This window comes from Oreochromis niloticus, linkage group LG3, assembly GCF_001858045.2.
Source record: "Oreochromis niloticus isolate F11D_XX linkage group LG3, O_niloticus_UMD_NMBU, whole genome shotgun sequence".
NCBI lineage: Eukaryota > Metazoa > Chordata > Actinopteri > Cichliformes > Cichlidae > Oreochromis > Oreochromis niloticus.
Window position 1 is genome coordinate 55666680 of NC_031967.2, and position 18411 is coordinate 55685090.

General features: G+C 38.2%; 1 long non-coding RNA gene across 2 annotated transcripts; it reads left to right on the forward strand.

The window, feature by feature from the left end:
- Positions 1-334: 334 nt before the first annotated feature.
- LOC109197365 (uncharacterized) lies at positions 335-10605 on the forward strand. 2 transcript variants are annotated; one of them, XR_002058480.2, is made up of 3 exons: positions 335-2119; positions 2967-3065; positions 10155-10605. It is a non-coding gene; the product is annotated as an uncharacterized LOC109197365 (long non-coding RNA). The 2 variants fall into 2 exon arrangements; XR_003216935.1 differs by lacking the exon at positions 10155-10605 and adding an exon at positions 4037-6816.
- Positions 10606-18411: the final 7806 nt, after the last annotated feature.

The following is an 18411-nucleotide window of genomic DNA, read 5'->3' on the forward strand; positions in this document are numbered from 1 at the left end:
AGCAGTCTGTTTTGTGGTTTTGCTGGTGTTACTGGTTCTGCTGGTGAAACGACTTGTTCACAAAAATTTTAAAGGTGATGATTTTGGGCTTTTCGTTTATCCAGTTGTCAAGTTTTATATACATGCATTTGGTTCCAAACATCATCTGTTATCCTTCTTGGCAATAAATGAAGTCCCCAGTAAGACACGTACAAAGTAAATTATATTGCTGTTCATTGTGGTTCTTCATCAGAACTTGAAGAAAATGACATCACAGAGGATATCACATATAGTGATATTAAAATCTCAAATCGTCAACAGAAGCTAATAAGGGGGAGCAGAGGTACTGTATTATGTCCTTTGTATGTGTTTGATTTAATAGTTAAAGTAAAGAAGGTAAAGTGAAATGTGATTTATATAGATATTTTCAAGATAAATATCATAGTGTCTTAGAGCAGAGTGACCTGTTTCTGAAACAGAAATGGACCACAAAGTAAGTTTAAAAAGCTGAGGTTTTAGCTGCTTTTAACAAATGCCACTGAGTTCACAGATCTCTGTGGGAGAGAGCTCCAGAGTCTGTGAGCCACTGTCTCCATGCAGAGCTCTAAAAATCAAAACCAGTATCTTATATGTGTCTCTGAAGCTAATAGGGAGGCAGTGCAATTGAATTATCAATGGTGTGACATGTAATTACAATTCTGACAAAAACCATTCTGAGCAAGTTTTGATAAGACAGTTGAAAAGAAGCTCCGTGGAGTCTTCCATTAAAAAAATTAGTTTCTTGCCAAAATTCACTTTTTGTGTTCAGCTTCAATCGAGGTTTTCTCAAGCAACATTTACAGAGCCAGTTCCTGTAATATTTCAAACCCTGTATCCATATTTGTCAAAGTCTTAGGATTAGTGACATGAGTGAGGTTTGAGGTAAAACTGCATTTTTAAGCCTTTTAAAATATATATAGAAGCATTATGCAGTCATTTGAAAATCTTATAAACCCTCATTTAGAAAATGTATTATTTTCTCTGTTACACTATGAATAAAGCATATAGAGTATAGAAGTATAGACATAGAACATTTTGTGAGTTTCATAGGCTTAAAAGTACATCTTTTTTAGAGTTAAAGACTGTCCACCTCCATTTACTGTCATTTTGGTTTTGTCATCTTGGTCATTCCATTAGAGAAAGACGAAAAACAAACAAACATCTATTAATTGAAAAATCAGGTTATTGAGTATATTCAGATAATCTGTTGGCATCATTTTTTGGATATATCCGCCACACAAACTGCCTATTCTTCATCCTTTATGTTATTCAATTTCAATTAATGTGCATCTTAAATAATTAACTGTATTTATCTTAGATAAAATGTGTTTTAGGGATGCATTCAAAACTCCTCCTATAAATGTTCACAGTGTTCAAACATTGAATGTCAACAGATTACACAGTTGTTTTCAGCATGCTGGACTGTTTGTGTTTCAGCCTGTGGTTAGTCTGTTAACATAAGCCAGCAGCTCTGTGGTTGTCCACTTTCCTGTTTCTGATGTAACACCTCAACGGCTCAGGATTTACTGCAGGGCAGTAAAATATTATTATTTTTTTTTAACTCTGTGTAGGCACAATTAATATTAAAGTTGTATGACATCTTAACATCTTCACCAGTTGGTGCATTCCCACCATTATCAGCATCTCTCCATCCTCTATAAACACTCTGATCTGGGTCAGAGTGAGTATCAGATCTGTTTTCATTTTCAAAATAGTAAATTTATGTAAGAAAAAACGAAACTCTCCAGTTCTTGTATTCATACCTATCATCTGTCTTACTTGTACCTGGGATAAGGTGCCAGCAACATCTGCACAAAGCAGCTGTTTCACTGCTAGTTGCTGATGGAAGAAATGTTTTCATTCATTTTTTCATTATGTCCAATTTAAATTTGAATACTGGACACAAAAGAATAATTTTGCAATATAATTTAGATATTAACATTAGTATCTATAGGACTGTACTGCCTTCAGTGATTTTCTCCATGTGTGTTTTATTGTGCAGGGACTGATCCAGCTGCAGTCTACTCAGCAGTGAGAACTGAAGATGTCAATTATGGGCAAATCACCATCAAAGAGAAGCAAAGAAAATCAAAGAAAAGAGGTAAAGCTGTGCTTCTTTGTCTTCATCATGGATAAAAAATGAGAAAAATAGTCCAGCAGGTGTTGAGATTTCTGTCTGAATCAGTGTGACACTGTTTACTAATTACTGTTGAGCAAAGCATCTTTATTTAAACAGGGCTGAAGTCATGAATCGATTAACAGGGACTTGCATTTAAGAGTGAGATCATCACGGTTTTCTCTCCCTGGTAAAAACTGATGCAGAAAGATTCCTTTCATCAGATTCACAAAGCTGCGTGTATGCATGCCTCAGCTTTAATTAACTTCACACATGCAAAAAGTGTGATTTCCGCTCTTATCTATAGACCTGAAAGGTCCAGCAACAGTTGAAGCACAGACACCAAGTTTATTGTCTGTTTAGGCTTGTAAGACCACCATACTTTGTTCATCATTTCTGTGCATCATGTGAAGTTGTGGCAGAAGTCTTGACTCCTATCTTTAATCACATGACAGTGATTATAGGTTTGCATCAAAACCTATAAGGCATAGAAATATCTGCAAAAAAAAAGCACAGCATAGTTAGAAATTTTGCATTTTGTGTCACGTACACACATCCCGTGATTTTAGCATGTTTTCAGGACAGTAAAAGAGTCAAATAAATTTGTAATATACCTATAAATGTTAACGGTTTCTGTCAACTATTTAACATTTTTATTTGATGCTTTCTGCAACAGCATTACACACATGTGTGTGTGTGTTTCCTATTTGTACAATATAAAAAAGAAGTGTAAATAATCAAAATTGTTTTTGTGTTGTACTTAATGTAATGCTAAGTACCAGTATGATCGTACTACTGCACTGATGTCTTCCTTGTGTGTTTTATTGTTCAGAGTGTGATCCAGCTGCAGTCTATTCATCAGTGCGAACTGGAGACGTCAGTTATGATCAAATCACCATCAAAGAGAAGAAAAACAGATCTAAGAGCAGAGGTACAGCTGCTCTTCTTTGTCTCCATCATGGTTCAGAACAAGTGTTTTTGTCCTTCACAAAGATGGTACTTGTTGTAAATATTGAGATGCTATTTGACAATCTGTAGTGGTTACTGTTAGCTGTTTGCATATATTTTGCAGCATGAGTTCTCCATGAGTGTGGTGATGGTGAGAGTTCAAACAAGAGATCCATTATTCATACAGGACACGCTGTGAAGTGCAGTCAGTGATTTTAGTTGTGTTATGAACATGCCATAACACAATAAGTAATCCTGCTTTTAACACAACAAAATTAAGTCCTGACACTTAATTAAACAAATACTGGCTTAGTTCAAATGTTTAAATTCACATAATTTCATCACAAAGATGCTTTAAATCATATTTATCTTATATGTTATTGTGTTAAAAAGTCAGGATTAAATATATTCAGTGGCTCTAAGGTGACTCACAATAACATATCTATAACCTCTTCTTTCTGAAGCGCTTTTTGAACTGTGATCTGAGCCTGACAGTCAGTGCTGCCCCAAACCAGATTCATGGTTCGGACATACAGCTCTTTATACTCTAGGGCATTGACAGGACCTAGCACATTACAGGGTTTTTTTTTACCCCAGAAAATTCTGAGAGTCTTATTAACAGACAAGATTGCAGCAAAACTCATGAAAATCAGATGAGTAAAATATAAATGGACAATGTGTATTTTCTGCATCTCAAAGTGTCCTTTAACAACATTAATAGTTTTTAATGTTTTAAGCTCTGTATTTGAAACCATACAAGCTACTTCCTCCTGTCTTTATCTGCACACTGAATTCATGTGTAGATAAAGAGTGATTTCAATCCACAGTGCTGATGATCATGTATATATAGTCTGACAAAGTGTTGATCTACACAGTACTTTATGGTAAAATGCATTTCTTTTCATGTTCATCATGAATGACTATAAATAACGGGTGGGTGTTTTTCTGAAACAGGAAAGATGACCACAGGGGTTCTGAAACCTGCTGACAGTTTCTAAGAAATCTGCTCAAGATGCTGACTGGGAAATAATAACTCTACTTTTAACACACATCCTGTATACTGACAGCACTTTAAGTTTCACTACTTGCATTGATGTCTTTTCAGACATTGTTCCTCAAAAAGCCTCAAAAACCTTTTAATTTGTTGTTAGTGCATGCAACAACTAATATAGTGACTATAAAGCAGAGGTAATAGCATTAATAGATTATTGACCCTTATGTGGAGCCATGAGGAGACCACAGCCAACTTCTAAAGTCTTGTCGCCTACAATCAGTGTTAAAGCCCTTTACGAGGCTGCAGATAAACTCTTAGAACTTGAGTTAACTTTTATAGCAGAACCTTTTTTAAAAGAAGAATTTCTTCACAACTCTTGTTCGTATGGGCACATTTTAATCACGTTTAAAGTGACATCACAATGACCTGAATGTTTCTAGCTCTAAGTTTCTCACATGTTTAAGAATGAGTCTTGGGTCAACTTTCAACCTGGACATTATTATTTATTTTTATCTGGTCACATGGTGCTCTATATCTCATTTGTGCCCATCTCAGTCCAGCACCTTGAGCGTTTACTGAGAAATACTTATCTGTCATCAGGTTGTAAGTCATTATCAGCAGAGGTTTAGAGTAAAACCATTGTGAGACTTTACCTGTGATGAGGCATTTGGTGTCAGAACTGAAGAAGATTCTTAGTTGAAAGGTGTGATGTCAAGAAACGTGATGAAGTCCAGTCACATTCTTTCCGAACAACAGATACAGAGATGGTTTTCTTGAGGCTGAAAGAATTCTGATTGTTTTTAACTGGGAACTGAAGGAGCTTGGAATTGGCTGATTGTGTATGTTATAATCTTAACAAGTGTTTTTAATATAACATGCAACAAAATAAAACCCAATTCACAACGTTAAAGAAATTGTAGAGCCTGAAGAACCAAAACACCAAAATTTTAAAATGATGTTTCTTATACACTTCACATATACAATTACAGTATTGAGCAAAGTCTTGAGCCACCCCTCTTTTTTAAAATTTTGTATCCAAGGAGATGCAAAATAAGAAATTATTTTCTTGTAATACATTAAAGTGGTCTTGAGTAATATTTCTCCAGGCTTCCTGAAGTTTTGTTTTGGACATTGGCTTATTTTTTTCACTCATTTTCATCCCAGTTTCCATTTTCAACTTTGAGTAGGGGAATGGGTCCTTACTGTCTGTCTGTTCAAACATGCTGAATGACTGTTTTGAGCAGTTGTCCCCAACCGGTACCGGTACCAAACGACTGGCCCGGTACCAGTCGTTTGGTACCGGGCCGCGAGAGTTGAGACTCGGGTGTGAAATTGATGGGATTTTTAGGGTTGGTATTATTATTTTTTAAGTTGTTTTTATCGTTGACTCGGTTTCCATGGGTCTTTTCCCATGTGTTATGAATAAATCTAAAAGATTTTTGGTACTGGTACTGGTTTTATTTTCTTGTATTTTTCCGCGACACCCTAAAGGCTGGTCCGTGAAAATATTGTCAGTCCTAAACCAGTTCGTGGGGCAAAAAAGGTTTGGGACTGCTGGTTTAGCGTATCTGGCCTTCATGCATAACCATCTGCTTACCCAGCTCTGGGTAATGAACCTCCATGACAAACCCTCATTCACACTCACATTCTTACTTGTGGCCAGTTCTGAAAGAACAATAGAAATCTTTAATAGCTCTTTGTCAATTAAATAGTTAACATTAGACCTCTGAATTAAACCATCTTTAAGGTAAATGGACCTTGTGTGTTTTCTGCATGTGAAAGTCTCCCTGACCAAGATTAAAAGTTATACATGTTTAAGACTCTGCTCTTAAAACCACAGCAGCCTCTTAATCTACTTGTTGTTTCCACTGAACTGATGTGTGATACTTATTAGATATTTTACACCACAGTGTATATACTTTGTGACAAAGTTTAGTCTGTTTGGCGTTTCGCGGTAAAATGTGTGTTCTTCTTCTAGTATTAATCACAAATGACCAAATATAATGGGCGGGTCCTTGTTCTTACTCAGTTAAACTTCATTACATCATCTATATCATGGACGTCTGGGTGCTGAACTTTCTTGTAACACCCGGACAAACAGCTGAAAGAATTTGGCCCCAGGAATCAGTGTATAATACTACAAATGATACAGTTTATTAAAGTGATTAAATCCCTTGCTGTGGGTCATGGGCAAATTACTTTGCCAAAGGATAATGTTGAAGTTTAGATTTATGCTCATATTTAATGATTTATGAGTCCCATGTTAACGTTCAGTGTGAGCACAGGATGTGGTTTAAACTTAGTGAAGAGTTTGAATTTAAGGGAGGTGAAACCACTGCCTGTTTGTTTTGCACTCTTTGGTCACTTGCAGCTTTTTTGTTGTTATCCACAGGATTCACGTATTTGAGCTGCCCTGCTGGAAGCATTTTCAGATTTTGTCTTTCTTTGAGTTTGAATTGAACACCCAATAAAAAGATTACCTATATATGTGAATAGGTTTCCAATTTGAAAATTTAAATTTTCGTGGAGCTCATCAGTATGTTTCTTTTTTTTTAAAACAGGAAGGCTCTGAGTCACAAGTCTTGGTTGGTCTATTTCACATTAAAAGCTTATTTGTGACAGTTTAGCTTCAAGACAGGGGCGATTCTAGGATCAGAGCTTTGGGGGTGCTGAGCACCCAGAGAGCTGGCCATCCAGGCAAGGTAAACTTTACTCGTCACGATGAGACTTCTTCCCTGTCTCTGTCAGTCCCTGCATCCTTAAATGTCTCCAGTTGTCCCGAGTTCCCTCTGACTGTCTCCTTGGTGCATTTAAACCCCTGTTCCTCCCTGTCCTCATCATCTGTTGTCTTCATCTCCATTATCAGTCATCATAATTTTACCATGTCTGTGCAAGTCTGCAAATTTCTTTATTAAATCATAAGATTCTTAAATTCACCAAGTCTCTCTGTCCCTGGGTCCTCGTCACAAAACATGACATCACTGTTTTTTTTACATTTTAACACAATCCCCACATTTGTGAAAGAAAAGCAAAACACTTTTTTGAAAAGTTTGTAACAAAACCATCAAATCTGATAAAGGTTATTTAAATGCTGCTAAAGTCGACTACTGCTAAAGAAGAATGGATTGGAATTTGAAAAAAAAAAAACATATCCTAACCTTAATTGCTGCGGGAGAATAATGAATGATGCTCATAGTGAGTAAAAAGTAAACTGAGTGCATTTTTTGGACAGAGATTCACTTTTAAAGTGTATGTATAATATAATACAGATACATAAAAAATACACTCCAAAAATATTAGAGTCCTTGAAATGTACAAAATATTATTAAAAAATTTGAAAAATTGAGACACCTTGGCCTATGGTACAATGTATACAATGTATAAAAAGATCTTTAGTGCCGATACTACTATGGCTCTGCAGATTTTTTCTTTTCTTTTAACCTATGTCGCCTCACCTTGAGGTTGGTAAATCTGTCTATCACATTTTGGTGGTCAAGTCTCTCAAGCATCTCTTTCTCAACTGACATCACAGCCAGGTGCTGGAGTCTGCTTTGACCCATGGTCCTTCTCAGCCAGGTATGGAGCTGACTCAAGACACTAAAAGACCTCTCACAGCTACAGCTGCTAACTTGGTTTGTTAGGGCAACCTGAATAACAGTTTTCAGTGTGGGGAAGATCTGATTATCCAGAAGATTGTACAATGTTAACATATCTGGGATGGCACCAGCCTCACTCTTGAGCTTCAAAAAGTTTTTGGCAACCGTGACTTCCTCTGACTGAAGCTCAATATGATAATGCAGTGCCAGGGCTGACAACCCAGTTTGCTTTGCAGATTCTGTATAGCAGCTTTAATATAGGGACAACACAACTTCCAGATTGTATGAGTAAAACTAGTTGTTTTTTTTCTTTGCCAGTTTAAGTTTCTGTTTTGCCTGTTAGTATTCCCTCTCTCTTTTCTTACCTGGTTCTTCCTGACCTTGTACTTCCTCCTCATGTTCTCCTCTTTCCTCTCTCCCTCTTTGGACTGACAATCATACACAAATAGATTGTATTCAATTAGATTTAAAAAAAAAATATTATTAAGATCACTAATAAAAAAAAGTCCTCTCTCAGTGTATTTTCAACCAAAGGGCAAATAACCAAACCACATGTACATCTAATAAAGGATATAAATATTGAAACACTGATCCAACATTATCCTTTATTGATGGATCATTTGATTTTACACTTTTACCTGAATGTGGCTCCTGTTTTTGAAAAAACTTCCTCATATCCATTATGAACCTGGCTGTCTCTCTGTACACACACACACACACAACAGGAGAAAGACGTGAAAGCGCGTATCGCTTTTACTCTCAACAAGCAGCGGGTGCTGTAACACAGTCAGTTCTTCTTTTAATCTTTTACTCTTATGCTGTTTTGTGGATCACAAGGTTTAAAACTACTTATAAACACACACAAACACAAAGTAACTCCACCAGAGTGCCTATTTCGGGTCACTTTTGCCGGTCCAAGCCCGGGTAAAGGAGCAGGGCTGGAATTGTGACATTAAAAAAACAATAATTGCTAAAAGAAATTTAATTTGTAGTTCTAAATAAACTCTAAATGCATTTAGGACGTTTTTTACTCACTTTATGTCTCTTCCACGATGTTATTTCTCTCTCCAACAACATAGGTTACAATTATATTAGTGTGACCAATTATGCAAATTAGGTGATGACGTCATTTAGCGACTTCTAGCGACTTTTAGGACAGCCAATAGCGATTTAACTTACTGAGGAGTTGGCAACACTGGGTCTACATGGGCCGGGTCCTTCAAAGACTGAGAAGGCCGGAAGTGCGAGGCTGTGAAATGGGACAGTCTAGCCTTCAGATTTGCATCACCGCTGTGTCGGTGGAGTTTAATAAACTCGGCCGTCTGCTCCTTGCTATCTAAAATATAACAGGACACTGGCGTAAATTCTCGACCGTCTCACACTTCTGTTTAATCAGTTTTCTGTTTAACGTTTATTCAGCTGTGTGAAAATCCCGGAGGAACCCACCCGATGGATTAATAAAGTTTTATTTAATCTAATAATCTAATAATTTTGATCTCAGCCAAACCGATTTACTCCGGAACAAATAAAACACCGAAAAGGCAAACAATTACATTTTTAAGTTATCCGAGTGACTTATATATCATGTTTAACCTGAGTAGCGAAAGAGCGGGGGTCTGAAAACGATGAAGCCGGGAGTCCGCTGCTCTCGCCGGCTGGAGTGACCATTGGCTTGCTATCGAGCGGGTGGGTAACAGACGTCTCCGAAAACGTCGGCACACTTTTGCAAATATACGATGTCTTGATAAACCAAGCAGATATTTGTAATTTGCACAGCTACTTTCTCGCCTGAAAATATGTTAAAAGTTTATTTTGTGACCCAGAAAGATTAATAAGACTAATTTTAAAACTTAGTAGCGGCCGCCATTGTTGGCAGCTGAAATTTGGCTGGGCCGCGCTATGAATTCTGGGATATGGTGGGCCACGAAGGACACACCCGACCCATCCTTCAAATTCGGGAAAATGAAGGACGCATTTGTCGGCCGCATTTGAAGGAGTCGACGAATTGGGACAGCCTTCGTCGCCGGGCTGTGACGTAATCGGCCTTCAAATGCGGCCTCCGGAGGATGCAGCCGACGTTTTGGGACACAGCTTATAACTGTGGCAGGAACGCGCCAGAGCCAGAGAAGGAGGGAGGCGAGCTGGAACAAACCATTTTGGGAGGGGGGTAGGGTTATCTATACTTTTGTTGTTAAAATGTTCCATCTCAATTAAGTACTGCATGCTTTTTATATTTTTAGTAGTGTGTCACACAAGCAGCAAATATTGTCAAAAAAAAGTAAGAAATCTTTGGGGGTGCTTTGATTCATTTTTGGGGGTGCTGAAGCACCCCCAAAAATGGGCTAAAATCGCCCCTGCTTCAAGACTATTAATGTGAAAATTGTGGCACCACTGATGTGGATCTTTTCTATTATAAATTAGTAAGTTATTTTAACTGTGACTGCTCTCAAATTGTTTGAAATGTGTGTGTTTGTTTTTTCAGAACTTCCGTCAAATTCAAATGCTGTCTACTCCTCACTGAAGAAATCTACTAGTCCAAACTGACAACCAGCTGCTGGTTCACACAGGCCCTCAAATATGAGGGCTGTCAGTATAAAAGTATATTGTGTTTGATCTTTTCATTAAATACACTCACAAAACTACAGCGAGACAAAAAAAAAATGGAAGGAGATGAGACATTTTTGTAAAGAAACTCCAAAATAAAAAAAAAGAAAGTTAAAAATGTATTTTTGTCCCAATGCCTCACTGTGTCTGTAAGGCCAAAACAGAAACATTATACTGCATGTATATGCTGTATATTATATAGTCTATAACTGAAAAATAAACATAATGCAATGTATTTAAAATAATCAGTAAGTTGTGGGACCCTGCTGTCGTTCCACAGCAGAAATCTGTTTTTTTGTGCAGGATCAATAAACTTTGGTCAGACTTGTTGTTCTTCTCGTGTGGTTCTGTGGGTTTCATGAAGCTCTCTGATGGAAAACATGAGTTGCTGTGGCTAACCCATGCACATGTCTCTACAGAGCAGATAGAAAACAACAAATATCAATAAAACCACAACCTCGGACTGAGAGCAGCACTAACATCACTCAGTGGCTGGAAACTTCACTTCACTTTAATTATATACAATCAATAACCGGTCAGTTCACAGCTAACTGTAAGTAGTTAATTGCAGCAGCTTCCACAGACAGTAAAAAGCACAAACAACAGCTTAAAGCGCAGCCTGGTGCTGCCATCTAGTGACACTGAAGAGCTCTAACCACTGATTTTAGGATCATTCTGAGTCACTTTAACTGCCTCGTGTAATTTAGACTTTTTTTTATCTATGTTTAAAAAAACGTATAGTACACATTGAACACAGACAGACACATCTATACTACAATGATTATAATATGATGGTATGGACATTATATTGTGACTCATTTTAATCTGACATTTCATTCTTTGCTCAACTAGACTGTGAAAAGCACAGATGTATACAGTATCTGTATAAGATATTTGTATAAGTCAAATAGATGCTGCCACTCTCAGTTTCCTGTGTAATGTCTATGCAAAGTTTCTTTAAGACCAGCCCACTCACCTTAGGGAACATACAGACATACACACGTGTCGATGCTGCAGAAAATTCTTCATCTATGTTTCATGTGAAGATCAGAGCTAAATATAAATACTGATTTTTTCATATATACTGCTTTTCTGCTCCAACTGAGCATTCAAAGCCCCTTTTGGCTTTGGCATATTTGGCATGAAGACTGGAATTGAACCACCGACCTCCACAATTAGCAGTTGACTCTGCTCTACCAGGTCAGGATTGGTTTCAGATTTGCAGTGATGTACATTTAGGTCACACTTACTGGCCACTTTTTTGGGTACACCCCATTCAACTGCATGTTACTAGAAATATTTAATCAGCCAATCACATGGCAGCAAGTCAATGTATTTAGACATATAGCAGCTTCTTCTCATGCTTTGTGGACTCCTCAGTACTCAGTCTGAGTGAATTTTAACCTGAGTGTTTGTGAAGCTTGTTTCCTCTGTTAGATTTAAGGTTTCAGTCACTGTTTACACTGACCTTAGTGTATTTTAAGGTCTTTTAGGGTTTGAGAAAAGCATTGTTTTAACTCTACTTTGACAATGGTGGGAACTATTCAAAACTTTTGTAATTAAATACTTTGTGTTCTTGTGCAACATTTGTATTATTGTAAAAATCACTATAACATCAACAGACAAAAAATATTACCAACTACTGACCAAAACATGGTCTTGTGCTGCCAATGTAGTGACACTGAAGTGCTTCGATAACTGAAGACAAGTGCTGACAGCTAAATGAGTCAACTGCAGTTCTTAGTTGAAGTTGGACTCTGACAGAAGAGTAAACAGTGAACAAGTATTAGAATATAAAACTATTAAAGTTACTTTCAACAAAAAGAACATTGTGGGGGTGAAAAGCCTTATTTTTGCTTTAACTATTTGTCCTGTATCATAAAAACATGTCTAACATTTGTACCAAACCTTGAAAATCCAGTCCAGCACTTTAGGGATGTGTTGGATTCATATCATCAAATGTGCAAAAGCTGTGTGATGCTATCATCTTTATATGTAACTGAGTAATATTTCCAGCACCTTATTGAGTCCATGCCATGAAGGATTATGTCAGTTCTGAAAGCAAAAGACGGTTCAATCCAGGACTAACAAAGTGTACCTAAAAATGTGGCCAATGAGTGTATGCACTGTGTAGAAAGACATCAGTCATAGGGCCAGTAGGTGGCAGCAGAGGAGTTTCAGAATGCTCAACAAATAGTGGTTTTCATCTGACCTTTGACCCGTCTCTTGATAATAATGATAACTGATAATAATGATTTAAAAACTGTCTCACTGTCAACAGCAGATGAGTTTGTTTCTTGTGGATTTTCAGTTCCTGACCCAAAATGACGAATTGGTTCAGATTGATGATTTAACAGTTTTATTCATATCCTTTATTCTTTTAATTACGATTACATTTGTGGAACTTTTAGTTTAATAGTTTAATTCTGTTCTTGCTCATCTCTGCTATTTGCTTTGAGGCGAGGATGATGAGGCATTTGTTCCTCAGGTGGTAGAAGTTTATAAACTGCTCTTCACAAAGACACTGAAGACCAAAGGCCTGTAGTATGAAGCAGAATTTTGTCTTATCCAGGTAACTTCAGGATTAACCCTGGATTTTTCTGTACTGAATGTTGGTTCACTTTACTCACCTAACCTAATGTTTTCCACAGCAAGTGAGGATACTCGGAGCTAAAATCAAAACAAACAGAAGGCGAGAGAGAGAAAGAGAAAGAGAGAGATAACACACCTCGGCAGAAAGGGTCCATGACAGAAGCTGGAGTCTTTTGGGAGTTTGTTTGTTTTTTCATAATGACTTGTTAACAGTGACCAGAGAGAGAGATTGACAGAGATAGACAGACAGACAAGTCACCAGTTGCTACTGACAACTATTCTCTAATTCTTGACTGATGGATGTTCATCTTTTTAGAAAAATAAAGTGAAATAATCTCAATAATTTGTTGGAACTTTATAAATAATACACTTACCATTCATGGCAGTGTCCTGTTACATGCATACATACAGAGATATAATCATTAAAAAATAAGAATGGTCCCTGATGAGTTTGTGACGTTTTGTTTTGATTCAGGGATGATATCATCATGTTTTTTAAAAAAAAAATATTCAGATGTTAGTTTCTTTGTGCTGGCCAGACATTGAACTTTGTAAAGATTTGCATATGTGAATTTACATCTGTTTATGATTCATGATTCATGTACAAGAAATCAGGCACCAGGTGTATTGAGTCACTCAGGTATTCTCCACTTTGCTCATATGGGGTTATCCCATTAGAGTCAGAGTCATGACTCTTGAAGACTGAAGATTTATTTTTTGTCATTATGTTGCTAGAACATAATAAAATTTACAGTGTTGCTTTCAGTGAAAAAGAAAAAAGAAAATGCAAAAAAGATAAAGACTTAAAAAAAGATAAATGCTTAGCAATCTTTAGAGTACAGTAACAGGATGTGAGTGTACGTACAGGGGGTCAATGGGTCTATGTGACTGTGTTTCCACAGGAGCAGAGGGAAGGGTGGGTGGACAGATGGCTTTCACAGATCTTGGGAAAAAGGTGTCCGTCAGTTGGGTGCTGGTGGTCTTTATGAATCACTGTGATTCACCGTGTTAGATAATGTCTTTGTGTTTCCCTGATGAGTAAAAAGATAGAGACTCTTGCATACAGTTTTACACTTATTGTTCCATATTTATCAATGTGATCATAAAATAGGACACTGTGGGCTTTATGTCAAATTTAAATAATAAAACTGAACTGAACATTAAAACCCGCTCTGACACAATCACACCACTGACTGGTGTTTGGTGTCACTTCTCACATCTGTACCATATTAAGTGAATGTAAGGGGAGGCATTTACACTCCCACTAAAAGTCCATTTAAACATTTGTATTGTCAAGTGTTTACAAAGTGTTTCTTTATGTTATGTAATGTCTGAAGTCCATCCATCCATCCATTCGCTTCCGCTTATCCTTTTCAGGGTCGCGGGGGGCGCTGGAGCCTATCCCAGCTGTCATAGGGCGCGAGGCGGGGTACACCCTGGACAGGTCGCCAGTCTGTCGCAGGGCCAACACACAGGGACAGACAACCATTCGCACTCACATTCACTCGCACATTCACACCTAGTGGCAATTTTGATTATCCAATTAACCTATCCCCACAAGCTGCATGTCTTTGGACGGTGGGAGGAAGCCGGAGTACCCGGAGGGAACCCACGCAAACACGGGGAGAACATGCAAACTCCACACAGAAAGACCCCGGCCTGATGGTGGAATTGAACTCAGGACCTTCTTGCTGTGCGGCATGTCTGAAGTCTTAAGTCTCTAATCAGAGCAGCTCTGCTCTCCTCCAGACTCTCTACACAGACATAAGCATGAAAGTTGTATTGATCACAGCTTTTACACATGTAGATCTCTTCTTATAGAGGAGGAAGAGTCCAAAGACAGATTAGACACAAACTTGATGGTAGCTTTATACAGATTATGTGACTTCATCTTGAATCACATCAGAGAAACTTGGCAGATAAACTGCACTTTAGTCATACAAATACTATGTTTACTGTGTGTGTGTGTCAGAGGTAATGAATGCTTGTGTCTTTCTTTGCCCATGGTATCTTTGTGACACTCGCTCTGTCAATCAACATTCTTTACTTGTTAAACACAAGTTAAGAGCAGAATAATATTCCATAAATGTTAGGCATCAATGGCAGTCCTGTTTATCAGAGCAGGCTCATTGTATGTATGCCGTTTCTCCTATTTGCTTAGCTTATCTGTTGGATTTGAGTCACTTGTGCCTGCATATTAAAATGGAGAAAATCTGCAGTAAAGCTTCTGTTTATCTCTTCAGACACACAGATTAATCTTTATGGCACTAAAAAGCTTTCAAATGACTAAAATCACAAGGAAAGTAATGATTTTTTCACCTGCTGCAGACTACTGCTCTGAATGTCCTTTCCTTGTAAACCAAAATGTACTTCTCTACTTTCATAACTTGTTAGCAATAACCAGTGAAATGCCTTGGATCCCACTCAGTCTGGTTTTCCTGCCACATTGTTTGATGATTGTGAAGAATGTCTTTAATTTTTTGGGGCAGTAGCAGATCACAGAACAAGCCTGGAAGTGGAACCTGTCAGTTTCTCCAAGTGTCTCAGCCAACCCTGTTACTTAACTTTCATCCAGATCTCCACAACTTGCCATTACTCCTCCTTAACGAGAGCCTATCTCCTCTAAAAGATCATCTGAATGCATGGCAGTGTCTTCCTTTTGCTTAAATAAAACCGCGCTCTACATACCACTGTTTCAGACCATTTCAATCTTCTATTCATTTCTAAAATTCTGGAGAATTGTGGTCCATTACTCACTTTTCTCATGGATCTCTCAGTCCTCAGCTATACTGTTAACAAGAACTAGCATACAGTACATCCATATATATATAGCAGAGCTAAAACTTCATATCCAGCCTCTTGAAATGCCGATCTGGGTCTCCTGACTTTAAATCCGGAGATGATCACACTAGCTCCTAAACTTTGGAAGAGCCTTCATCGGCCTATCAGGTTGACTGAACCTGTGATTCTTTTTAAATCACTACTGAAAACTCAGTTGTATAAGTTAGCTTTTCTTAAATCTTTTGGTCATTATTCCAACAACTTATTTTGTGAATCCGATGTTAGGAAATAGCAGGTAAGAATGTGCTCACCTCATAATAACTGGGTGGATCTGCAGGACAGACACATGAAAGATGGAGACGTGTCTCTGATTCTGAAGAATGTGATGATTAATGACGCTGAAACATATGAGTGTTGTGTCTTCATGGAAGAAACGCAATTATGGGAGTACAGTGGCAACATCACACTGAGTGTTGTTGTTCCTCCAGGTGAGTGAGTAGAGTTGAGTGTGTGTGTGATCAGAGGTGAAGCTGCTTCCTGGTTGTTGATGTTTGTTTCTAAAGATGTTGTTGATGAGACTTTGTAGAAAGCAGCTGGTCTGAGTGATGTGATCAGAGTGCAGTAGATAATGTCTGACAGCAGTTTGAAGAGGAAATGGATTCTGTTCTGTTCTTCACTCATCACCTACCTGACAGCTGACACCTCACACCTGTTTCTCACCTGCAGGTCAGACACACACAGAGGATGGAGGGAAGAAGATTGGATCTGTTGGACCTGCAGCTGGTGTGACAGTTCCTGTTGTGCTTTTTTTTGGTTGTTGTTTTTATCTACAGTCAATATAAACAACAACACAGTCGAACTCCAGTTGAACTGCAAGATGTTTGAAATGTCTAAGAGCTTTTTCCAGCCTAACCACGCGTCTCCTGTTACTGCTCCAAGTGCTCACATTCAGCTCATGGAAATATGATGAAAATGAGCCTTTAAATTTATCTGATTGTAATTATTCTTAGTATTGTAAAACAACCTATCCCTAGAAGCAGCATGTATTTGGACTGTGGGAGGAAGCCGGAGTGCCCGGAGGAAACTCACACAAACATGGGGAGAATATGAAAACTGAACACAGAAAGACCCCTGATGGTGGAATTGAACTTAGTGTTTGAATGCTTTTCATTACCTTTCTCAGGAAAAAATACTCCTTTCTCACATTCCTTCTGTTACAGAAAATTAATCATTCATGAGCCTGTACTAAAGAAAAACAAGCAAAAAAAAAAATAAAGTGATGAATTTCACATTTAGCTTTTACTTTTTTTTCTGTGTTAAGGTTTGAAGAAAAGCATTAATTACTGATCATTCAGACATTTTTGTTTTTTACAAAAGTGACAAACAAATAGGTCGACCGGACCTCTCTCTCTTTCTCTCTCTTGCTTTCATGTGATGTATAACAGAACTTACTGCTTTACTTTTTTTATTCTCTTGTAGTTTTATTTTTAAATAATTTATAACAACTTGCAATGATAATTGAACTCCTCTGAATCCCAAACAGTTCCAATTAAACTCGTTTGGGTTATTTGCTCTGGGTTTAATAGAGCCATCACACAGAGGCGAGAGTACACAGACAACATGAGAGCAGAAACTTTACATATACAGTAATGTAGGCAGGCGAGGAAAAAAATCTGTAAAGGCTTTCAAAAATGGAAGTGTTAATCATTTATTGTCATCAACCAACAAAATGCAGTGATAGAACAAAAGAGAAATCTAAATCAAATCAATGTGTCTGTGAAGGTTCTCAGTCATCCAGGTCATCGTAGTCAAAGGAGTTTGCAAAGAAAAGCGTCTGGACTTCTTTAAGTTGCTTGAAGACGTTTCACCTCTCATCCGAGAAGCTTCTTCAGTTCTAAGGTCAAATGGCCGAGAGTCCCAGATTTAAACCCAGTGGGAGTATCCCCCCAAAGAGGGACAAAGGACCCCCTGGTGATCCTCTAATCACATGCGCCAAGGTGTGAAAGCGGGTGTGGGACCTAATCAGCCAGGGTTTCGGGTGAGCAGATTACCACACAAAGATCACTACTCTCCTCAGTGACAACAACACCTACGAAGCTTTAAAACGAGACCCCACAAGCAGCTACAAAAAGAAAGTTATAGCTTGCCTTCAAGACCTTGAAAAGGACAAAATCATTGACCGCCTCACATATCACTGCCTTTATCCAGGGGATGCCATACCCTGCATTTATGGACTTCCTAAAATCCACAAGGAAGGGGTCCCACTCAGACCCATAGTCAGTAGCATAAACTCAGCCACTTATAACATTGCGAAACACCTTGCTACCATCCTGGCACCTCTCGTGGGGAACACCCCACACCACATCAAGAACTCCACCGACTTCACCGACAAGGTCCAGAAACTTACCCTGGACCCAGATGAAACCATGGTGTCCTTTGATGTAGTCTCTCTCTTCACTTGCATACCCACCACGGAGGCAGTGGAGACTGTCAGAAAACGACTACAAGAAGACAGGACCAACTTCACACCCGATCAGATCTGCACACTGTTAGACCTCTGCCTTACCACAACATACTTCAAATACAACGAAGGCTTCTACAGACAAAAACATGGCTGTGCCATGGGCTCCCCTGTGTCACCTATTGTAGCCAACCTTTACATGGAGGAAGTGGAAAGAAAGGCTCTTGGCTCTTTCAAAGGAAGAGTACCCAGCCACTGGTACAGATATGTAGACGACACCTGGGTCAAAATCAAGACACAA